General features: G+C 49.5%; 1 protein-coding gene across 1 annotated transcript in view; it reads left to right on the top strand.

Moving 5' to 3' along the window:
- The first annotated feature begins 531 nt into the window (after positions 1-531).
- PIK3R5 (phosphoinositide-3-kinase regulatory subunit 5) overlaps positions 532-24,123 on the top strand; it is a 70,184-nt gene continuing 46,592 nt past the window's right edge. Inside the window, exon 1 of the mRNA XM_008153462.3 lies at positions 532-636. The gene's annotated coding sequence lies outside the window, so the exon portion shown is untranslated. The remainder of the gene's footprint in view (positions 637-24,123) is intronic.

The raw sequence follows: 24,123 nt of genomic DNA on the forward strand, positions 1-24,123 counted from the left end.
CTGCACAGAGGCGGCGCAGGCACTTTAAATGTGAAGAGCGACGAAAGAAAATAGAAGTAGTAAAAGGAAGTGGGGCGCTGGGTCTCCGCCAGAGAAGGAAGCAGCTCTTCGGAGCTTCCCCTTTCTCCTCCTTCCCCGAAGCCCCCACCCCAGCCTCTCTCCTGCTCCGCCCACCTCCCCTGCGGGGTCCAGAACCGCTTCCGCTCCCCCGGCGGAACCGCTCCTTGCTCCTGCGGGGGTCGCTGGCGGTCGGGGCTGGCATCCCTCCCACCGCGGCCGCCCACCGTCAGGGCCGGTTCCTTCCGACGGCAGAGCGGCTCGGCAGAGCGGCTCGGCGCTGCGGCTGCAGCGGGACTCCCAGGACTCGTGAACCAGCCTAGCGCCTCGCAATCCCTGCCCCGCCACTAGGTGGCGCGACAGGCCCGCTGGGCGGCCGGCCTCGCCCAGGCCCCGCCCCCGCCCCCGCGCAAGCTCCGCCCACGGCGCGGCCCCGCCCACAGCTGCCTGAGGAGCGGAGCCTGGGCAGATGCTGGGACCTGCCGCGCGACTCCAGCCCAGGTGCGGGGGTCCCGACCGTACCCCGGGTCGCAGGGCGTCGTCACTGGAGAGGGGCGTGGCGCCCGGCGGGGACTGCAGGTGTGTGGCCGGGCGGCCGGGGCGGGGGCCGTCGAGGGGCAGCTTGGGGCTCGGGGCGGCGCCGAGCGGGCGGGCACCGCGGGGAAGCGGTGGGCTCAGCAGCGGCTGCGGCGGTGGCTGGACAGATCCTGCTCTGTTAGGGCTCTGGGGACAGGAGCCACTTTCGGGGTGCGGGGTCCGCACACCCGCGGTCCCCATAATCCCGGAGACTGAGGGGCATTCCGGGATCATCCATCGCTGTCTAGGTGGCCGCTGCCGGACCGCCTGCCTGCGTGCGGTCCGAGTGTGGCCAAAGCTTCCTGCCACCGACTCAGGCCGCGTGCGCCTGTGTCATGGGTCACGGCGTCTGCACCTCTCCGCCTGGGGGGGAGCTCTCCCAGTGAGCATTGGCCTCAGGGGTCCTTTGCCATCAGGACCTGGGGGTCGTGGAAGAGCTTGCCTCAGCCCGCTCCTAGCGAGCGTGGGCCCCAGACAGTGGCTGCTCTTCTCCAGAATTGCACGCTTGGCACTGTCAGAAGATTTGTGTTTACACCCTTTGCGTGACGTGTGTGTGTGTGTGTGTGTGTGTGTGTGTGTGTGTGTGTGTGTGTGTGTTTGCGCGTGCGCGTCGGGCTGGCCCATCCCAGTCCTGGGGTAAATAAGCAAGAAGTTCAGGTCAGTAGGAGGAAGGAGATTGTTCGGAGGGAAAAGGAAGATGAGATGAAAGTAGCAGGATGTGGTATCTACTGAGTTAACAAGCCTCGGTGCAGAGAGGAGGGGTGGGTTAGGCAAAACGAGGACTCAAAGTAGGCCAGGGCTGCCTCCCGGGCCCCCTCAGATTGCCCTTCTCCCCCTCCTCTCCCCCTGGGCCCAGTATCTTTCCATCCAGCGCTCCTTCCTCCTGGCCTTGGACCCCCTGGCCCACCTGGTCCAGGCCTGGCCCTACCGCACAGCTCTCAGGGGTGGGGTCTGGAATCCGTATGATTCTACAACCTGGACAAACACCTTAAGTGATGACGCTGGAGCCACTGCCTGGGGACTCCCTGTTGCGTGGAAAGGACACCCGAGTTCCAGCCAAGCCCCGCGGTGTGATCTTGAGCATCTTCCCGCCCTTCTCCCAGCCTGTTTCCCTGTCCGTAAAATGGGCTCCAATAGCGACTTCCGGGGCTGTGGGAATACGAAATGGGAAAAGTGTGATGAGAGCGGCTGCACTTGGAGCTTCTCCCTGGGTATCTGCAGAGCAAGAGTGGGCGGCAAGGGCTCACCTCTCCCTCAGCGTGGTCACTGGGCAGGATGATCAAGCTCTCTCTTCCTGCTTCAGGAAACCCTCCTTCGATTTTTTTTTTTTATTTTTAAGCACAACCAGCCAGGACTGTGGGGCAGGAGGGCGCCCGGTCTGTGTGCTGGCCTCATTATGGTTTTAAGAAATCCTTCCCCCTTATCTCTAGCTTGGGTGGGGGGTGAGTAATGTCTTCTCTCAGCAAGCTGTGGTGTAAGCCGCCACCTCGCCCTCCCTCCCATGCACCCCTCTAGTTTCTTTCAAGAATGGCGGTGGCACTGGGCTGCAGTGTGTTTGGGAGTACTGCAGTGGTGATGATGGGGGCCTTCCCGGTGAAGGCCGAGGAGGCTGGCTCTGGAGGCTGCTCCGCGGTCCCAGGTGAATCCCTGGCCATGGGCCTGCTGGCTGAGAAGTGGGAGAAGGAGAGCCACAGCTTTTCAGCCTGGACAGCCCGGGGCTGGAGCCCCAGCTTGGGTTCAGTGAGCATTCAAGCTGTGCACACGGCCTTGGCTCAAAGAGGCTCACCCTGAGCTGGGGGCTCTGTGGGACCCCTGGACACCTGAAGACTTGTTTGTCTGAGCTATGGGTGGGCTGAAAGCCTGGATCAGCTTCTTGAAAGAGGAAGCTTCTGGAGGGACATCAAAGGAGAGGTGTTATGTTTGGCTTTGAGCCTCTGGCATACATGGGCGGGTGAAGGAAAGAACATATCTTACTTCTCTGCCCAAGGAGAAGAGACAGTTTAGCAGCAAACGTATTGCATATTCGGATTTCCATTGACTTGAAGATGTGCATACTTTCACATTTTATCAACTCTGAAATCAAGATGCATCTTGCCATCTATAGCATCTTACCATTGGAATAAATAGCAGTGTTCCTTTCTTAGTGGCACACCTTACATACAGTCAATGGCATCTTAGATTCTGTTAAACACGAAATATGTTTTCCAAAATTTGATGGACACTTTAGATGGACACAGGTACACACAGAGTTGACATTCACATAAGTAAATTTGTATACATTAATTTTTCCAGTAACTGCCTTCTAAACACCCAAAACTTTTCAATGTGTCTAGTTTTAAAGGAATCTTTGTAAAATGTGTTGCTTGCATTTATAAATGTGTCAGATTTAATATCTTGAAAATATCACACGGTTCTACCTGCCATTCTCTTTTGTACCTTGACTCCTAGCATGTGACCTTGGGTGAATCCACTCAGGACACATTTTCTGCTTTTTTCTTTCTGCCCTTTCTCCCCAGTATATCATGTTCTTTAATCTTCACAGCCACACTCTGAGGTAGCCACAACTGTTGCCCCCATTTTATGCATGAGGAACCTGGCCATGTGACTAGAAAGTGGTAGAGCTGGGCTGACCCTGGCTGGCGTCTACTCTTTTTAAAAATAGGTTTTTACTGATTTTTTTAAAAGAGAGAATAGAAGGGAGCGAGACATAGAAACATCAATTGGCTGCAACCCAAGCATGTGCCCTAACTGGGAATCGAACCGTGACCTCTTGGTTCCTGAGTTGACACTCAACCACTTAGCCACAGCCAGCCAGACACTGGCATCTACCCTCAACCAGAGATGATTAAGCTTGAGTGGCAGCCTGCGTGTGCTCTTGGGTGTGAAGTGCAGGCTCTCTAGGGCATTACTTTGGGGCATAACTGGCTGTCCACATGACTTTTCTGTCTGCTTCCCGGCTAGAAGCTAGGTTCTGGATAGTTAGGGTTACCGGTTAAGTGACTTCTGGATAAGCGAGATATAGCTATAGCAAGGTGCACCCAATAGGAGGGCGAGGACAATGGGTAGGAAGAAGGGGGTGACTTTGGTGGCACAAAGCAGACATTGGGTCCTTCTTGAGCCTAGTGAGTTACCCATGGGGGTACTAGGCTTTGGGCTTTAGAGTTTGGCCTCAGTGGGAGACTCTTGCCTCCAGCCTCCGGCCTCCCCCCACTCCCAGGCCAACCTCTCTCCTGTTGCCATGGTGATGTAAGACAACAAATGAGAGCAAGTTGCTTTTCAACTGCAAACCCTGCAGAGCTGCCACTGCCCTCTGGAGAAGGCCGATACCCCCTAGCATGACTAGGAAGGCCTTCCACCACCCAGCCTGTTTCACCCTCTGAAGCTCAGGCAAACCTCAGTGTCTTTGCACGTGCTATTCCTTCTCCCCCATTGCCCTTCACTTCCTCTACCTGCCCGGGGGACCATGAATTCACCCTTGGATACCCAGCCCAAACATCATCTTTGACGTGTTCCCCAACCTCCTCCCCACTCCACAGCACTGAGCACCCACTCTTTCTGCCCTTGCCATGCCTATGACGTCCTTCTACCAGAACACTGACCACCCTGGCCGACAGGGTCTGATCCGTGGCTCGGTGGCTTGCTCACTGATGCTCAGTGTGGCTGTGAAGCTGTCACCATGAACCCTCTAGGGTCTCACAGGCAAGAAGTCCATGCACATTAACAGTGGAAGCTGTCTGGACAGGATGGTGTGGGGGGCAGGAGGGCGGGGTCGGGAGGGAGTGGTATGCTTTTCATTTTCGTGTCCTCCGGAGTCTTCTTGCTGTTGTTGTTGATCTAGGCAAATAAGCTTGTGTGGTTTCTCTGTGGGGGGGCAGGGCTTGGGGATGAGGGCTGAAGGTGGCTTCCAGGCTCCTGCTTCCCATGGGGTGAGGGTCTCTCATTTCTGCCTGAGTCCTTGACTCCTAGCATGTGACCTTGGGCGAATCCATGTGTCTCACTGGGTGTCAGTTTCCCCATCTGCATGGCAGCGTGGCACCAGCTGCTTTCTGTGACGCACCTTAACCTCAACATTGCACACATTGGTTCAGCATTTCAACACGGAGCACTTCCTGTGTGCCAGGCATGTGCTGGACTCCTGAGCAAGACATACAGTGCTCCTACTCATGGAAATTACAGTCCAGTGGACAAGGCACTAGGCACATATATCATTTCATTACAATCACGAGAATTATGGAGTTCTGTGAGATTACGTTAAAGGAGCCTAATATAGTTGGGGAATTAAGGAAAGGCTTCCCTAAAGAAATCATTTTTGAGCCCTAGCCTGTTTAGCTCCGTGGCTAGAGTTGGCTCACAGACTGAAGGGTCCCGGGTTCGATTCCGCTCAAAGACAGGTCCCTTGGTTGCAGGTTCCCCGACCCTGGTACAGGTGCGTGCAGGAGGCAACCAATCGATGTGTCTCTCTCACCTCAGTGTTTCTAAAAGTCAATGGAAAAATATCCTCGGGTGAGGATGAACAACAACAAAACAAAACAAAAAAGAAAAAAAATCATGTTAGAGTTGAGACTTGAGATAGGAAATTTAAGAAGCAGTAACGCTAGCAATAGTAACGCCTAGCATTTGGGTGCACCCTCTGAGGTAGTCCTTTAACAGCTCGGCGGGGCTCTGTAGACTTCCTGTCCTGTGACAATTACGTGAGTTAACTGCTGGCAAGTACCTCGCCCAGTGCCTGGCATAGATCAGGCTCATCCCCTGCACCTCCTCCTTCCCTGCCTCCCCCATCCTCCAAAGGCCAGGTAACCACGCTAAGGCCACACATGCTATGACAGGGTGTCTCCCCTTTCCTTTCGCTGCTCATCACCGGAGAGCAGGTTTCCGTGCTGCTGCCGCGGCTCCGTGCAGGCGTCCTCTGCAGGTGGCTTTCACGCTGGCCATCAGGGCAGAGGGCGCCCCCTCCACAGACCACCATCGCATCCTTTGCTGGGCCTGCCTTACGTCCCTCCCCAGAGTTGCTCTTCTCGCAGGGTTCAGAAACTCTGATTTTCTCTATCATCTATGAAGACACCTGTTCAGCCCTCACAGCCTTCTTAATCCAAAGTTGTCGCCCCAGAACCACAAAGTCTCTGCAGACGTATCTCTGGGTTTGGGGTCTGAGCATCTGTTCCTGAATGGCGTGGTGGCTTTGACTCTTGTCAGGCAAATCTTCACACAGCCACTTCCACGCAGCCCTGCTGAAGCTGAGGCGATCTGCCTCCTCTTTGCATTTTTGGGTTTGTTAGATCACATCTACACCTACAGTTCTTTTTTAAAAATATATATATTTTTATTTATTTCAGAGAGGAAGGGGAAGGGAGAAAGAGAGAGAAACATCAATGATGAGAGAGAATCATTGATTGGCTGCCTCCTGCACACCCCACACTGAGGATCGAGCCTGCAACCCAGGCATGTTGCCTGCAACCCTTGACCAGAATCGAACCTGGGACCCTTCAGTCTGCAGGCTGACACTCTATCCACTGAGCCGCACCGGCCGGGCTATACCTACGGCTCTTAAAGGAGAGTTTCAAACTCTATTAGATAATGCGGCTCTTTGAAAAACTGATCAAAGTGGTAGATCATCTTCTTCCCGTCCCCCAAAAAGCACGTGTATGTGCACAATTGCTCTCCCTCTCTCAAAGTTTTGAATAAAAAAAACTTCAGAGTCTTCTTAAACATTGCAGTCCACCGAGTAACCCAGGATAATATCCCCTGCTCTAGAAAACAGGACTGTCTCTACTGCGATCGCTTTGAACAGCCCCAGCTGCTGTCACAGGCCAGCTGGGGGTGATGCTGGCCGGCGGAAGCCTGCAGACCGCAGAGGAGGCGCCGGACTCCCTGGCAGACCTCCAGGCGGCGAGCAGCGGGCCGAGCTCCCTGACCACTCACGGAGCCACCGCCTCGCCTCCGCTTTCTGCATCTCTCATCACGTCTTGAATTCAACCCATTTCCAAGTTGATTAAAGAGCATCGCTTTTGCTGGGGGTGTCCTTACAAGAAGCCCTCCGCTTCCCTACTGCTCACTTCCCCCGAGCCAGAGAGGTAGGTTTAAGGCCAGGAAGGAGAGTCAGAGAAAATGTGTGTTTGTGGCTGTTCACCTGGAGCCGGTCCGGGAGGCAGAGAGGCAGCCCCGGTGCAGGTACGCCCCGCCCCGCCGGGCTCCAGGGTCTGGCACGGGCTTGGGCTTTGTTTCTCTGATGTGGTCACAGCTCTTTAGGTGCTGAAGGCAGGCACCACGTGTGAAGCATGTTTGCTTCAACTCCTCGTTTCTAAGGATTTTAAAAAGCAGGAATGGACGTTCAGTTTGTCAAATTCTTCTTTAAGCATCTACTAGGCAATTCTTGTATTCTTTCACCTGGAGATAGATGTATGTGGCGCATTATATCAACACTAGAGGCCCGATGCACAAAATTCGTGCAAGGGGCTCGGCCCTCCCAGCCCTGGCTTCATCTGGAAGGTCATCCGGAAGGTCGTTCGGCTGTTCGGTCTAATTAGCATATTATGCTTTTATTATTATAGATCCTTCTATGGAACCCTCCTTGCACTTCTGGAATAAACTCCATTTGGCCAAGGTGTTTTATTCTTTTAATATGGTGAGGTGGTTCTCTGTAGGGTTTGTACATCTATACTCATAAGTAAGCTCGGCCTATTCTCCTTTCCCGTCCCGCGTTGTCAGAGTTTGACGTGCTGCTTTGCCAAGTAGTTTGGGAGGCATTTGATTTTCTCCTGTGCCCTGGACCAGCTTGTCCTGCCGGGCAATGATCCGTCCCCTGAAAATTGGGAGAATGGCTCTGGTCTTCCTTTATGGCCAGATCCTTGGTTACCGACTCCCTGGGCCTTTCTCTCCTCTTCTCTCTTCCTTAGTTCTCCAGGTGCACACCTGTCACCCCACTGCTCCCACACCGGCCCCAGAGAGCCATCTTTGACTCTTGGTCATACAACTGCTTAGAGCCAGCTGGAGGGCAGTTCCACTCCAGGTGCTGCATTTTGTGGGGATGCTGATAAACCACTTTATACCCAGAGACAGGTTCCCGAGATGCTGGTGCCATAATATGAAATGACTAAAGAAATGAGATGTTTTCCTTTAAGGAGAGCACCCACGAAGTAATCTCTCTCTTCACATGTTCGAAGGGCAGCATCCTTCGGAAAAGCCAGACACCTGCTCGGTGGCCGTCTCCCTCCAGAAGGAAAGGGTCCAGTGAAGGGACATTGTAAGGAAATAGACTTCAGCATGCTGCGAGGGGATCTTGGAGAAATCCGGAGCAGAGCGACAGTGGAATAGGCGGCCCAGTGGTAGTGAGTTCCCTGTCGGGGGAAGTGTTCAGGGAAAATACATGTCGGATGTGGAAATGATAGCTGTGAGGATGAAGACCAAGATCGCTCCGTTTCTGAGAGGGGCTAGTTCTCCAAATCATGCTGTCTGTGTCCGACTGGTCATATAAAAACCGGTGGTTCTCTTATTAAAAATACATTTTATTGACTTTTTACAGAGCGGAAGGGAGAGGGATAGAGAGTTAGAAACATCGATGAGAGAGAAACATCGATCAGCTGCCTCCTGCACACCTCCTACTAGGGATGTGCACGCAACCAAGGTACATGCCCTTGGCTGGACTCGAACCTGGGACCTTTCAGCTCTATCCACTGAGCCAAACCGGTCAGGGCTAAAAACTGGTGGTTCTGAGAACACAATTTCAATTTAAGAAGTTCCCTGGCCTTGAATAAAGAAATCACAAAGCTGGGAAGCTGCCTCCCAAACCCCACGGCTTCACAGCCCATTCCCCAGAGCAGGAGCACTTGGGTGGTTACCCATGGGGAAGGCCCGGGGGCCTCCCTGACCTGGGACCCTTGCCCTCATCCTGTGCTGGAGCCCGGGCTGCTCTTGGGATCCCTCGTCCCGACTCTGGGTGAAATAAACAAATCGAGCTCCACTTCAGAATCACCTTCCTCTGTGGCTGACGGAGCTAAGTTCTCAAGGCCAACCTCCCAACCTGCAGGTTGAGCTGGGAACGAATGGCCTCTTGCTCTTGGGGATTCTGAGCCAACGTTTCCTAGGCCTTTGCATTTTGCATTCACGTCTATACTGACATCTTGGGGGTTTGGTTTTGAGAGAACTAAAAGCTCAGAGAGCTTTCCTTGGCCTGCTACTGTGCTTAAGAGAAAACAGGGCTGTGGTGTGATGTTCAGGCTGCAGGATAGGAATAGGAGATGAGATCTGAGCTGTCCCCTGCTAACCTCCGCATCCCCCCTGAGCCAATGGACTCTATTGTTCTGACATCCGGTGAGTTTTCACAGTCTACACTTCCATAGCCGGAGCTGCTCTGATGGGCTGAGCAGAGGGGACCTGCTCCTTCCCTCGTGGTGCCCATCTTTTGGCAGGATTCCCAGGACTCCAGACCCTTCTGCAGTCCACAATGGCGCCACGCCTTCCCCTGCCCATATTCCTCTACGGTCATGGGTGGCTTTGTAAGGGCAAATTCCAAAGGCCTGCTCCCAACCCACATCTCTCTTTGAAGTTTCCGTAGCATCTGATGCCCAACATTTCCACCCGGAGCCTCTTCTCTTAGCACTCTCACCTCCTCCTTCCTCTGCAGACTCCTGTTCTTGCCTCCCCGATGTGCCCGTCTCCCTCCCCAAACCCTCTTCTCCATGCCCATGCTGCTTATTTTCACTATTTCACCTTCAGCACATGTCCAAAGCCCACGTCTTCGTCCACAGAGCAGCTTCCTCTGCAGACTTCCCTGTTTTGTGTCTAGTGAAATCAGACTCCTGCTCTCGAGAGCTTGGCGTCATCTCTGAGCTCCCCTCCATCTTCCTGTTCTCGTTATCCAGCCAGGTTTTCAAAACATTAAATTTATTGGGGTCACATCGACGAGTAACATGTAGTTTCAGGTGAACAGCTCCAGAACACATGATCTGTCTATCGCCTCGTGTGCTCACCACCCCAAGTCTGGTCTCCTTCCGTCAGTTTTGATGGCGCTTCCTTTCCCTGGAGCTCTTGCTTCTCTCACTTCCCCATCGTTCTCTCCGCCATCTCATTCAGCTTTCGTCACCATGTGCCTGTTCATGGTGCTTCTGGGCCACAGTCTCTTCCTTGCTTCGCCAGGAGATTTTTTCTTATGAAAGCTCCTTCGTCGTGTTTGGAAATCTTCGATCCTACCCCACCCCATAGGGAAAGTCCAGTCCTTCTTCTTCTGTTCAAGTTTCCAAGGTGAGTCCCGCTCTTTGAGTCTTCTCCAGGAATTCTCACCCTCTCCCCCAGCCAGACTGCCTGACTCAGTTTCCCCAAGGCCTAATGTGTGTTCCTGCCTCTCCCCACCATTGTGTTCAGCACTGACTCCCCAGTGCCTGGACGGGCCGGCGTTGGGTGGTGCTCAGTCAGTGTTTGCTGAATGGAAGATTGTCTGGTTGAGCAGCAGCACCTGGGAGACCTGGGCCTCCGCCGAGGGTAGCTGCTGACCTGGCGGCGGGGCTGTCCCCCAGCTGAGATCATTGTGGGGGTTCAGTCATCCTCCTCCTCAAGGACTGCACCCTGCAGGCACCTCACTGGCCTTCTGTGGGCATCTGAAGGGGCAAAACCATGTGTCTTTGCCCTCCAGTATGGGCAAGTCCTCCTCTGAGCTGCTTAGACCCCATGACCCCTGGCAGACTGCAGACTGACTCCACTTTTTGGAGTCCTCTTAGCGCCCTCTGCGTCAGTCCGATTTAAGACGAGCAGCTCTCTGAGTCTGACAGGGGAAGACCTGGGGAACTGGCCCAGACAGGCCACGCCCAGCCCGGTGACCTCTGCTGCGCAGGAGCCTGGGGAAGTATCTGTTTGCAACACGGTGTTTACAGGGCAGAGGGGCTTCCTGTCCCGCCTGCCCTGCCCGGCAGCTGTGGGGCAATCGGGAGCTGTGCTTTCAGGGGAGTGGCTGGGGGAGGAAATGCTTGGAGGATTTGGGGGATTCTTCAAACATCCCCAGGGGGTACCTGGCCAAGCGGACCCTGGAGGAGGTCAAGGGAGATGTAGGACTCAGGTTTTTAAATTAGGAAAAAAGAAAGTATTACTCATCATTGTTATTAATTTGCATATTGCCCTTCACAGCTTGCACACGTGCTCCGTGGTGTGGCCCTGCTAGTCTGAGGTGGAGCCGTTTAGAGCAGAAAGACACTCTCTTCTGTTGCTCCCAAGCAGGTGCGAGGGTCAGGTCAGCCAGGATGCTGTTCTTTTTCTGAAGGGGAATTATGCTGCGAGAGGAAAGAGGGCTTTCTGAGGGAGCGAGAAAGGACTCCCCGTGAGAGAGAACCTCTCATTCCGATGTAGAGTTCCCCCAAAGATGGAGAGTGGTGCCCTGTCCCTGCTCACCTGCCTCCTCAAAGGGCCATGGCAGCCCTGGGGCACCCACCCACCGGCCTGGAACCACCACCATGGCTCCCACAAGAACTTACGCTTGTCTCTCTGGTCCCTGGGAAGGTCTGGTGAAGTGCCTCAGGCTCTCCTGGCCCTGGGGACAGAAATATGCCATATTCCCTTTCTGGTGAGTGGGTGATCCATGAGTGGGTGACTCAAATTTGGGGCTCAACCTTACCACCTGACTTCAAAGACCTGAGGTTGTTTTCTGTGGTGAATTCTTTTTCTGAACCCATTAGAGAAAGGATGTGGAACAAGAGCTGCCCAGCTGCAGGGCAGAGGTGCAAAGGACTTCCCTGACAGCCACACACGAGCCTGCGGGTCATGGTGCGACAGTATTGGTTTGTGGAGGGAGGTTTGCTATAAAATGCAAAGGAAGAACTAAAATAAGCGCAGGGCCCTTTAAAGAAACTGATAATAAAAACCTACCTGAAAGAGATAGAGGTTGGCCTGAGGGGTGGGGCTGAGAAGAGTGATGAGAGGTGGGGTTGAGCAAGGACTAGCCTTGTGTAGCATCAAGAAAATGCATTTCTGAACTAGTGGGGCTAAGGAGCTCAGGCCCGAGGCATATGAGCTTTTTAGGGGTCTGGACAGGAGGTTATTCTAGAAGATACCTGATCAGCTAGAAAAGCAAGGTGATGGGGACTTGTGGGAGTTGATAGAAGCAGCTCTCAGTACAAGACCATATATTGGGTGCAATGTAAAAAGAAAGAGGCACCATTCCTCTTATTCTCCCACCCCTGGCCCAAGGCAAGGCACTGTTATGGCCAACATTTTCCCTGAGATGCACGTGGCAGACTGAGAATGCTCCTTCTTGGGTCATGGCTAAACTCTACTGGGTTTCCATCAAGGGAATTTCAAAGGGATTGATTGGGTTGGGACCAGAGTTGAATTCCACCTTGGGTCCAGAGCTCAGTGCCCTCAGAGAATCCTCTCTTCAAAGATGAGGGATTACTTCTCATTTGGCTACATTATTTCTAAGACCTGCTCAGTAGATGGAGGTGAGAACATCATCATTATTTTTTAAAGGAAATTTTATTTTTTTAGAGAAAATTTAGGTTTACAACAAAATTGAGAGGAAAGTACAGAGATTTCTCATAGATCTCTTATCCCCACTCATGCATGTATAGCTTCCCCCTTTATAATATTACTCACCAGAATTGTACTTTTTTTTTTTTTTTTACCAAGGACGAACCTACATTTTCAATATTAACTTACCTTAATATTCTATGACTTTAGCTAAATGAGTAATGTAATGACATATACCCAACATTATAATAGCACAGAGTATTCTTACTGCCCTAAAATTCCTCTGTGCTTTATCTATTCATCTCTCTCTCTCCCCTTACCCTTCATAGTCATTGATCTGTTTATTGCAGGGGTGGGGAACCTTTGATCGGCCAAGGGCCATGTGGATATTTATAACATAACTAGTAGCCCTGTGCACCAATCTGTGCATGAGTAGCTCACTGCTGCTTGCCTCAGGGGGCCTCCCGGCCCATTGCAGCTCGTAGCTCTCTGCTGCACGTAGCTCGCTGCCCTGCCTTCCTGCTGTTTGGTCCTTACACACACATCAGGATGTAACAACCATTTGCGTATTACCTCTTTATATTATAGGAGGATTCGAGGGGCATACAAAATTATCAACTTAAAAATTAGCCTGCTATATTCGGTCAGACATTTAATTAACTCACACCTCATGCCTCGGCAGGGCCAGACCAAATTATTTCATGCGCCTTATATGGCCTGCAGGCCGGCCGCTCCCCACCCCTGTTTTATTGTCTCCATAGTTTTGCCTTGGGAACATTATATTTTACTGAACTATTTTATCTCATTTAAAGAGGAAAAGTTTTGTAATGCCCATACTTCATTTTCAAGTACCTTTTTACTGACCAGCAAGAGGTGATCTCTAATTCATTGACCAAAATGGTACCCTCTCAACTTGAATTGCTTCAACATTAGCTGGCCAACCCAGTTTGTTCCAAAGAATATCTAACCTTTAAATAACTTCATCTCTGCTGTTGCTGCCCCAGAGTGGGATACACAGAGGTGGCCATGCCGTACAGAAGGTATACACTGCCTCTCTGAAGGATGACTTTGGCTGTTATGAGGTGTCCCCTTACAAGGGAATTTTGGGTACATCGTGTGGTCTCTATTTAAGGTCAGACCATAAAACATACTCTACAACTTTGGGGGAAGTCCCACCAGCTGTGTCTAAATGACACAGTAACAGACAAACAAAAACATAATTTTACTTCTTAGATTAACTCAGTGTTGACTGAAGTATTAGTTGGTATATTGGTTTGATGTTGTAGTGGAGAGACCCAAACAGCAGTGGCTTAGATAAGATAGAGGTTAATTCCTTTCTCATGTAATAGTCTGAGAATAAGTGATCCAGACTTTACATGTCATCTTCATAGGTTGGGAGCCTATGCCCCTTCTATCTCGTTGCTCCTCCTCCCTCAACATGTAGCTTTCATCTCATAGTCCATAATGGCTACTCTAGCAATCACAATTACATCTTCATTCCAGCTAGCAGGAGGAGGAGAAAGGAGAAGAAGGCATTTAAAAGCATTTGGAAATTGCAATTGTCAATGTTTACTCACATTTCATTGGCCAGAATGTTATCATATGACCACATTTAATTACAAGAGAATCTGGGAAATGTAATCTAAAATTTCCAAAAATTATATTACTATAGAAGAAGGGAGATTGGACACAGGACAATTATGAGTCTCATCCATATCTGAACACTATTAGTTTGAGATCTTACTGAATCTTCAGTCGTATAAATATTCTTCATCCCTTCTGTCATATAGTAAGCATGCCTTCTAAGTCCTATTGAAAATTGTTCATTAAAAAAATGGCATGCTATACCAAAAGATGGAATCAACCCAAATGTCCATCTATGGATGAATAGATAAACAAAATGTGGTATATACATACAATGGAATAATATTATTTATCCTTAAAAAGAAAGGAAATTCTGACACATGCTACAACTTGGAAGAAACTTGAAGACATTACACTGAGTGAAATAAGCCAGACACAAAAGGACAAACACTGTATAATTCCACTTATATGAGTCAAACTCATAGAGACAGAAAGTAGAATGATGGTTCTAGTAAAACATAATTTTATTTCTTAGATTAACTCAGTGTTGACTGAAGTATTAGTATACTGGGAAGAGGCAGAATGGGGAATTAGTGTTTAATGGATACGGTTTCAGTTTGGGAAGATGAAAAAGTTTTGGAGATGATGGTGGTGACGGTTGCACAACAATGTGAATGTACTAAATGCCACACAACTGTACATTAAAAATGGTTAAAGTGATAAATTTTATGTGATTTATATTTTGCCACAATTTTTTAAGTGGCATGATCTAATGATCTAAAAGCGGAGTTCTCTGGCATTTTAGGAGAGATGTCCCCATGGATCAAGATTCTCAACACCCTTTGGGTGAGGTTATGAAGTCAGTGGTGACTGCATCCATCTGTGTTGCTATTCAGCTCACATTTTTCTACACTAAATCCAGATATGCTGTTTTGGTGGCATTTTGCTGTCATACCTGCTTTGTTAGTGAGTCCATTCTAGCACCTGATGGTCCCTAGATCCTTTGCTGAGTGCTCATGAACTGCCTCTCAATTACATGTAGAGAACATTGCCAGGGGCTTAGTGGGCTCAGAGACTGTAGTTTCCAAGATTCTACCTTGTTCATGTTCTCAAAAATTAGGACAGCCTTTTCTAGTCTCTCTCTCTCTGCTTTTTTCTGTCTTACTCTCTGTCTCTCTTGTACATCTTTCATTTTCTCCAATCCTTCAAAGATTACTAATAGCAAGTCCCTTTCACAACCTCAAGTTTCTGTATGACTCTGAGATGTATTTATCCTCATGCAATCCTCAACTCATTTTCAGCCAACCCTCTATTTGACTTCAGAGACCTCCGTGTGGGACCCTTCTCCCACAGACTCCCCCTCTCCCCTGCTGCTGTGGTCTTCTAAATACAAGGTTGATGTGTCATTTCCACTTGGACAATAGATGTACCAGCTGCTAATTTGGCAGTGGCTCCACATGGCCCTGGAGTAAATCCTTAAGCACTTAGCTTGGCATATAAAGCCATGTGCCATCTGCCACCCCAGCTCATGGAGCTTCATCTCCCAGCATGCCCCATGTCATACTTTATCCTGCAGTGGGGCTAAATGCCTGGCCATTCCCTGAAGGAACCATTCTGATTCACACCTCTTGCCTCTGTCCATTTTCCAAACACCATGCCCGAAACCCAGGGCAGCGGCTCCTGTCTGTAGAGTTATTTCGGGAGCTACCCTCTTGGAGAAGCTTTGCTAATTGACCTTCGCCCTTCTCTAAGTCCCTAGTGCACCAGTCCCAGATTAACCTCCACTGGGACAGCTCATCCATTGGGTAGTGTCTGGTTTGAAGGTTATTTTGAATGGTGCTGCTGTGAACTTTCTGGCGTATGTCCTTTGAGTACATTCTTAGGAGCAGAATTGCAGTGTCATAGGGCATGCCCAGGCTGTGCTTTAGTGGTATTGCTGAAAGGCTTTCCATTTGGAAAGTGGCTGTACCAGTTTACACTCTCACCTGCAGCCCTGAGGTTCAAGGTACTTCACACCCTCACAAATAGTGTTTTCCATCTTTTCCATTTGAGCCATTCTGGTGGGTGTTTAGTGGTATTGCGTCATGATTTGAATTTGCATGTCTCTTATGACTAATGAAATTGAGAACCTTTTCATGTTTATTCGTCATTTGAATATCTTCTTTTGTGAAGGGTCTATTCAAATCTTTTGCCCATTTTTCTATTGGGTTGTCTGTATTTTTTTTGGTATTTGTTGCAGCTCCTCACACTTTGAATGGAGATGATGGGCCTCTTAGAGGCCCACCTTCCCTTCTGGCCACAAGCTCCTTGAGATTTCTGGACCGCCCCTTAGTAAAATCCCTCTAATAATAGACCCTTCATATATATCTGCTGTTGACTAAATAAACCATATTTGATCCATGCTTTCCAGAAAGATAACCATCCTCCTGGAGGAAAAAGATGGAAGAAATAGCAGTGGAGCAATTCCACTCTCTCTTGGGTATCTGTGACTACTGCCCACCTGTCCTGCATGGTTGGCTCAATCTTTCCAAGTTTAGGCTCTGAAAATAACTCTATGGGCCCTTATTAATGTCCTCAGTGTTTTGATTTTTTCAAGATTTCATTTCATGCCTGCTCACTACCGCTCTTTTGTGTCCATTCTTATTTGGGAACCTCACTTCCATCTTTTGTATATGGCCCAGAAAACCTCACCAACCCCACACCATTCTCATGAGGCTCTGTGCCTGTGCCTTCAGAATTTAATTTTCAGAGCTTTCTTTTCCTTTTAAGCCATCCTCTCTGATTCCACTTTCTTAAAGTCTAAGACGTGTGCCTGACATTTCCTTCCATGATTAGTCCAAACTTGGAGGATTAAAAAAATGACGTGGTCATTTTTCCCGTCTTCCCCTCACTCCTGTTTTACAACCCTTTCATTATTCTTGGTCAGAATCAACGACACAAGATGGAATAGTTTTTCTCTGCTTCCTCAACCTTCCAAGAGATGAGATGATCAGGGGAGCCAGGTACTGTCTTCCATGTATTGTCAAGGTGAAATGCTACATCCCTGGACTTTGCTGTGGGTCAGTTTTATGATTCGTATGAGAAAAGCAGCATCCATATCTCAGTTAAACTATGTGTGGGTAACCCCATGTGCTTCTTTCTTCTTTGATCTTCTTTCAAACCTCTGTATCACTTATTCATTCAAAATTCATTTATTCACCCAGCGAATATGTGCCAGGCACTCTTCCAAGTCCTCGTAGAGTTTATAATCTAATGGGGCTGGAGGAGAGAGACTGACAGGGAGCACAATAAATAATAAGTAACGTGTTTTTTGTGTCACTTGGTGACAAGAGGGGTGGGAAGTCCTTGTTGAGAATATAATGCAAAAACTGTGCAGAGGTGAGGGAGCGAGCCGAATGGACACCTGGGAGAAGAGCACTCCAGGCAGAGGGAACGGCAAGGGCAAAGGTCCGAGGCAGGAGTATTCCTGGGGTGTTGCTGTGGTCATTCCAGTCCTCAGAACTGGCCACTTCCGTGCTGGCATTAGCGAAGCTGAATATCTGAAATGAAGGACGGTGTGTTCGTCATCTTTGGGTCTACAGCAGCACCCAGCAAAGTATCTGTGGTCATATTCACTCACTAAGAAAACTTTTTAATTGAATCGATGAATTTAGGTCGGACAACCTCCGAGAGCCCTTTCACCTCGGAACTGCTACGATTGCCTTAGCTACCAGGTGGCTTTGTCTCCAGCTGACCCACCTGTGCTCTTCTGAACACATGGCTTCTGGCCAGGTGGCCTGGTCTCCGTCAAGGGGTGGGGCCTCCACTAGATATATTCTAGTGTGTGCCCGATACTGTGGCTGTGCAACAAGCTCTCCAAAACATATGGAAGAAGACTGGTTATTTTAGTATGCTCACGGATTGTGGGAGCCTGGGATTTGGGCAGAACACAATGGGGGTGGCTTGTCTGTGTTCAACAATGTCGGGGCCTCTGCTGGGAAGACCCGGCCAGCTGGGGACTGGCACTGTAGTCAGCGTGCCTACAATGGCCTCTCCGTGTAGCTGGGGCTTCCAACCTCTAAATGGACAGTCGGATTACTTCTAGGACAGCCCAGAGCTCCAAGTGCTGGTGTTGTAGCCAATGAGGCAGTAGCTGCATTGTCTTAATGACCTAGTTTGGAAAGCCGCACAGTGTCACCTCCAGTCTCACCTCCACTGTCATCTGGTGGTTGAAGCAGTTTCCAGCCCACCCAGATTCATGGGAGGGGTATTAGGTTCCACCTCTTGATGGGAAGTGGCGAGGCTGAATGTAGAAGAGGCCGTGGGATGGCAGATGTTGTGACCAACACGTTGGAAAAGACAATCTCTTATAGCACCTCCTGTTTCCCTGGGGAGAAAGTCTCATTTCCGGCTGCCCCTGGGCTGTCGTGGATTTTCATATGTCTTTTCACACCCTGTTCAGAGCAAATTCCCAGTGTGAGATGGTTGCTGGGACTGGTGGCCTCTCCCTCTTACTGCGTGCCCTGTGTGGATGAAGGCCCAAGGCCTGGGGGAGGTGGGTGTTCAGGCACACAGCAGGTGCTCTGCAGGAGTTCGTATGCCCCTGGGGCAGAGCAGGTGTGTCGATTGTTATCCCTTTACTCAGCGTGCTAATGGCATCACCAGAGTGGAGAATGTCCTTGTTCTCAAGGGATGCCTGCTGAAGTATTAGCTTGAACCCTATGAACTGGCTGATATCTGCTCATGTGCAATATGCTTGAATCTAAAATTTAGGAGATGATGTCTGCAACCTGCAACTTACTTTCAAATGGTTCAGCAAAATAAATGTGTGTGTGTGTGTGTGTGTGTGTGTGTGTGTGTGTGTGTGTGTGGTGTTGACCCGAGGATCCGGTCTGCACACTGGGGTCCCTGCCCAATAGGAGCAAGGCTGCAGGCAGATGGGGCTGGGCTCCCTGTCTCCCTCCCTTCCATCCGAAACTCCCACCCACAGCCTGCCTCCCGCCCTGCCCTGGGGATGGGTGGTGCCGGAGGGTCTCAGCGGGGGCAGGCCAGGTCTACATTGGGCTGAATTGCCCCGAGCCCGATGGGTGAGGCAAGGTCGCTCCGTGTTCTGTACAAACCCCTGGCCCTCTGTTACAGGGGTGGGGAACCTTTTTTCTGCCAAGGGCCATGTGGATATTTATAACATCATTCTCGGGCCATACAACAGTATCAACTTAAAAATTAGCCTGCTGTATTTGGTTAAGCATTGAATTAGCTCACCCCTAATGCCTCGGCAGGGCCCGACCAAATGATTCTGTGGGCCCTATGTGGCCCGGGGGCCGGATGTTCCCTACCCTGGTCTAAAAGAACCGGCTGGGAAAGTGATGGTGAGCTGGCGGCGGGAGAGGGGGAGGCAGTACTGAGGAAGCTCTGGTCACCGATGGAGAGAAGAGGGCCTGGGGCAGGGCTGCGAGGGGCTCTTCAGGGGGCAGCTGTGTATTCCTGGAGGGTGAGCCGTCAGAGTGATCAGTCGGGCAGGCTGGGGCAGGATGTGGTTCCTGGGGCGACTGAGGGAGGAGCAGGTGGCCATGGGAAAAAGGGTGGGGGTCCTGGGCAGAGGACACTGATCTTTAGCCCCAGCTCCGGGGTCTGCCCATCACTCCAGGGGTTTTAGAAAAAGCCCAGGACCCTGCGAGACCCACTGGGCATCCCTGAGCCCCCACGCCTTGTGACTCGCCCGGGGAGCCCATCCCCGAGTCCTCTGCCAGGGCCCTCTAAGCACGGGATCCCTGGAGAGCTCCCGGCTGTGCCCCGCGCCCCCTCAGGCTGCAGACCTCTGGGCGGCCCTGCCACATCCTGTGCCCGGTCCTGCTGCTCTCGAAGCACAGGCCAGATGTGCAAATTCTGCGGCTGTGCCCAGGGCCGAGCGTAGCACAGTTTGCTTTTCTTGGAAATCATTGGTGATTTGTTAGAAAAACAGGAAACATTGGGGCTGCTGGTGTACATTTTGACTTTTTTGTTTTTGTTTTTGAACCCCTTTCATCTGTCTCAGCCTCAGGTGTTTTAAGGGTGTTTCTGCTCAGCCCTACCTTTCAAGCCTCCTTACCATCCTGCCCCCTCCTGGGCGTTCTCCATTCTGTCCCTCTTGCCTCGACCACCTTCTTCCCCCCACCCCATCGCTGCTTGGGGAGGGGGACAGTCTAGACCAGGGAAACAGGTGTCATGTCTTGGTGACGTATGCAACCTGGAGCATGTGCTTCTGTGGAGTGGGGTTTCCCTGCACCTGTCGTCACCCCCTCCGCCCCGCGCTCCCCCCACCTTTATCGCGGTGGTTGGACAGGAAGCAGAGTGGCTCTGCGGACCAGGACCTGCAGCAGCTGGGGCCGTTGTCCTGCAGCTGGACACAGGGGAGATGTGGCTGGGAAGGGAAATCCGTCATCCCTCCAGGGAGCTGGAGGGGCCCTCGGACGTCACTTTATCTATGGAGACACGGAGGCTGAGAGAGCTGGGGACTTTCCAAGGGCCCAGATTAGATAGATGCCTGATAAAGAGGAGGAACGAGAAGCGGGTGAGGAGGTCTGGGTCCAAGCTCTGGCTCTGCCCCAGACCCCCCTTCCCAGGCTGGGACACAGGCATGCAGGAGGCGGGAGGAGGTGGGGTGGGGACTGCCGTGTGCGCTGGGCCTTTAGTCAAGTGTGAGGAAGCGCTGCTGCTGCCCCTGGCGAGTGTTTCCCGGCCTCATCTTGCAGGGGTGACCTCTGAGCAGGTTTGGGGCTGTAGTCAAGCTTTCTTGCTGTCCGTTCCCCACCCCATAATGTGCCACTACGGAGAGGCCCATTTTATGGATGAAGAAACTGAGGTCCAGAGAGGTTCCGTGGCTTTTGTTCTCCAGGCCCAAGCCGGCCCTCAGGAGGCGAGAAGGCCGGTGGCTCTCTGCACAGGGAGCTGCTGTGCTCTTGGGCGCCCCCTGCTGGGCGGCGCCCTGGGCCTTCCTCCCTCCGTGCCTCTGTGCCACGCCTTCAGGTGGGGCCTCCCCTTCTCCCAGGGGCTGCCCTTCTGAAGTCATATAAGAAGTCTGATATGAGAGGTGAGAAACTCCCCAAACCTCAAAGGGGTTGTTTTAAAGGCATTAAACTGTCCAGAGAGAGAGAATGTATAAGACTAAGACAGATGGGACCAGCATGAGAAACTGAAACACTATTTAGGGAGCTTCCCAGAAAAGCGGATTTGAGGAACTCCGGACTAGGCAGAGATAGTGGGCAGGAAGGCGACCCCCGTGCCCTCCCCCCCGGGGCACCACGGGCTCTGGGAGGGGCGGGGTCTCCCTTCTCTCCCGGCCCACATTCCCTTTCCTCCGGGAGCAGAGACTTGCCCACGGACCCCTGGGCTTGGATGGGAAACATGTGACGTTTTCATTTGCACTCACGTCTAACTGAACTTGAGTGTTTCCTTCCATTATGAATGTAGGCAACAAACTGTGGTCATATTACTAGCACCTGTGCCTTGGTCCAGATGTTTTCTTATCCAGATGCTTTCATATTACTTTGCAGTTGTGCAGGTACCTCGAATGCCATTTCTGCTTTTTACTTCTTCAAAGTGATCAGAGTGTCTAGACCCACCGCTGGCTTTTGTTATTTGGTGTATCCATGAGAAGAACATGTATTGCCATTTCACAAATCTGATCATTTAAAACATTGATAACTGTATTCCAGTGTCACTCACTTCCATTACAGCCCCACGGATTTTATCCCAGGCATTGAAAACATTCTTCTGAAGAGGGGTCTGTGAACTTCTCCAGATGGCCAAGTGGGTCCAGGGCATGAAAAGGCCAGGAGTCCTGCTCCTGGGACAGTGAAGGGGGCTGTGGCAGGTGGCAGACCTGCGTTGGCATTGCTGCTGCAGACCCGAAGGTAGTGGCTTTGTCTCTCAGAGCCATAGTTTCTTTACGTGTAAATGGGGGTAAGAGATCTCCTTTGGAGGATTTTCCATGGGCCGTGCCTGCCTCGTCTGCAGCCTGGCAGGAAGAGGGAACCTCACCGCGGGCAGTAGCTGGTGGCAGCGGCAGCAGTTTATTTAAGCCCATGAGGTTCAAGTAGAATTCTTGCTCATTACAGAGGAAACTCCAGTTGGACCCCTCATGCAGAAGGAAAGACTGCATATGGGGATAAAACCTCTCATCTTTCTCTTTGGCTTTAGGCTGAGAACAGGTAGCCCCCAGGTATCCAATATGAATCTTGGTCCATAAATTGGAGTATTTAAGAAATAGCCATTGTATGTCCATGCAATGGAATATTATTCAATCATTAAAAGTACTGTTACACACTATAACATGGATGAACTTAGAAAATATGCTCGATAAAAAGGGCCAAATACCACATATTAGATGATTCCATTTATATGAAATGTACAGCAAAAGGAAATTCATAGAAACAGAGAGTAGATTGGTGGTTGCCAGATGATGGGGCAAGAAGGAGTGACTGCTAATAGGTATGAGGTTTCTTTTTGGGCTGATGGAAACATTCTGGATTTAGATCATGGTTATGTTTGGACAACATAGTGAATATATTAAAAACCACTGAAGTGTGTACTTTAAAATGGTGAATTTTATGTTATGTGAATTTTATCAAAAATGTAAAAAGTTAAGGAATCACTACCAACTCATGGACATAACAGAGGAATACTTTGAATAACTCTGTGCTCACAAGTTTGATAACTTTGGTGAAATGGACCAATTCCTTGAAAGACAGTCTACCAAAGCTCACACCAGGATAGGTCATCTGAATAGATCTGTATATTTTAAAGAAATTAAAGTCAGGAATTACATGTTTTAAAATGATTTGCAGCACACTGGTTGAAAATTGCTGCTCTACAATATAATTCCAGAAAACAGAAGCAGAGGGGACACTTCCTAATTCATTCTATGAGGCCTGAATTACTCTAATACCCAAATCACCAAAGATATTACAAAAAAGGAAAACTATAAACCAATATCTCTCATGAATATTGATGTAAAAATCCTCAACAAAATGTTAAAAAACTGAATCCAACAATCTATGAAGAGAATTATATACCACTAAGTGGGATTTATTTCTGGTATGTAGGCAGGTTCAACATTTGAAAATCAATTAGTGTAATTTGTGACATCAACATGATAAAGAAGTAAAATCCTATGATACAGAAATAAGATTGATACAGAAACAGTATTTGACAAAATCTGATATATATTAATGATAAAATTTCTCAGCAAACTAGCAATTGAGGGGGGACTTCCTTAATAGATATAGAATATCTACAAAAATCCTACAGCCAACATCATACATAATGCTGAGAAACTAGATGCTTTCTCCCTAAGAATGGGAACAAGGTAAGGATGTCCCTTCTCATTCCTCCTATTCAGCATCATACTAGAAGTCATAGCTAATGCAATAAGACAAGACAGGGAAATAAAAGATACATGATTGAGAAGAAAGAAATAAAACTACCGTTGTTTGCAGTTAACATGACTGTCTATGTAGAAAATGCCAAATAATTGACAAGAAACTTCTGGAACTAATAAGCAATTATGGGAAGGTTGCAGGATACATGACTTATACAAAGAAATCTGTTGTTTTCCTATATACCAGCAATGAGCTATTGGAATTTAAAATAAAAAATATAACATCATTGACATTAGCACCAAAAAAAATGAAGTACTTAAGCACAAATCTAACAAAATATGTGCAAGATCTATATGAGGAAAACTTCAAAACTTCGATGAACAAAGTCAAAGAAGATGCAAATAAATGGAAAGCTATTCCATGTTTATGAATAGGCAGACTCAATATTGCTAATATGTCAGTTCTTCACAACTTGATATAGATTCAATGCCATTCCAGTCCAAGTCCAACAAATTATATTTTATATGTCAATAAACTGATTCTAATAAAGTTTATTATAAAGAATAGCCAAAGCAATCCTGAAGGAAAAAAACAGAGTTAGAGAACCTATATTACCTGACTTTAAGACTTACTATAAAGCTACAGTAATCAAAAGAGTGTGATATAGGTGAAAGAATAGGTAAATAGATCAATGGAACAGAATAGCGAGCCCAGAATTAGACCCACACAAATATAAGCAATTGATCTTTGACAAAGTAACAAACCCAATTCAATAGAGAAAGGATAGTCTTTTTAACAAATGGTGCTGGAACAACTGGGTATCCATAGCAAAAAGTGAATGGAAACACTAACCTTAAATCTTTCACAAAAATGAACTAAAAATAGAACATACACCTAAAGGTAAAATGCAAAACTATAAAACTCATCTATATATGTAATAGGCTAATATGCAAAGTGTCCCCTCGGGAGTTCAACCAGGAGAACAGGAGTTCGATTGCTCACTATGATGTGCGCTGACCACCAGGTGGTGGCACGGAACATGGCAGGCAACCAGCAGTGGTGGGGTGCTGAGAGAGTGAGGGAAGGAGGAGGCAGGGAGGCGGCGGGGGGCGGGGAGGGG

Source organism: Eptesicus fuscus, chromosome 20 (assembly GCF_027574615.1).
Source record: "Eptesicus fuscus isolate TK198812 chromosome 20, DD_ASM_mEF_20220401, whole genome shotgun sequence".
Classification (NCBI taxonomy): domain Eukaryota; kingdom Metazoa; phylum Chordata; class Mammalia; order Chiroptera; family Vespertilionidae; genus Eptesicus; species Eptesicus fuscus.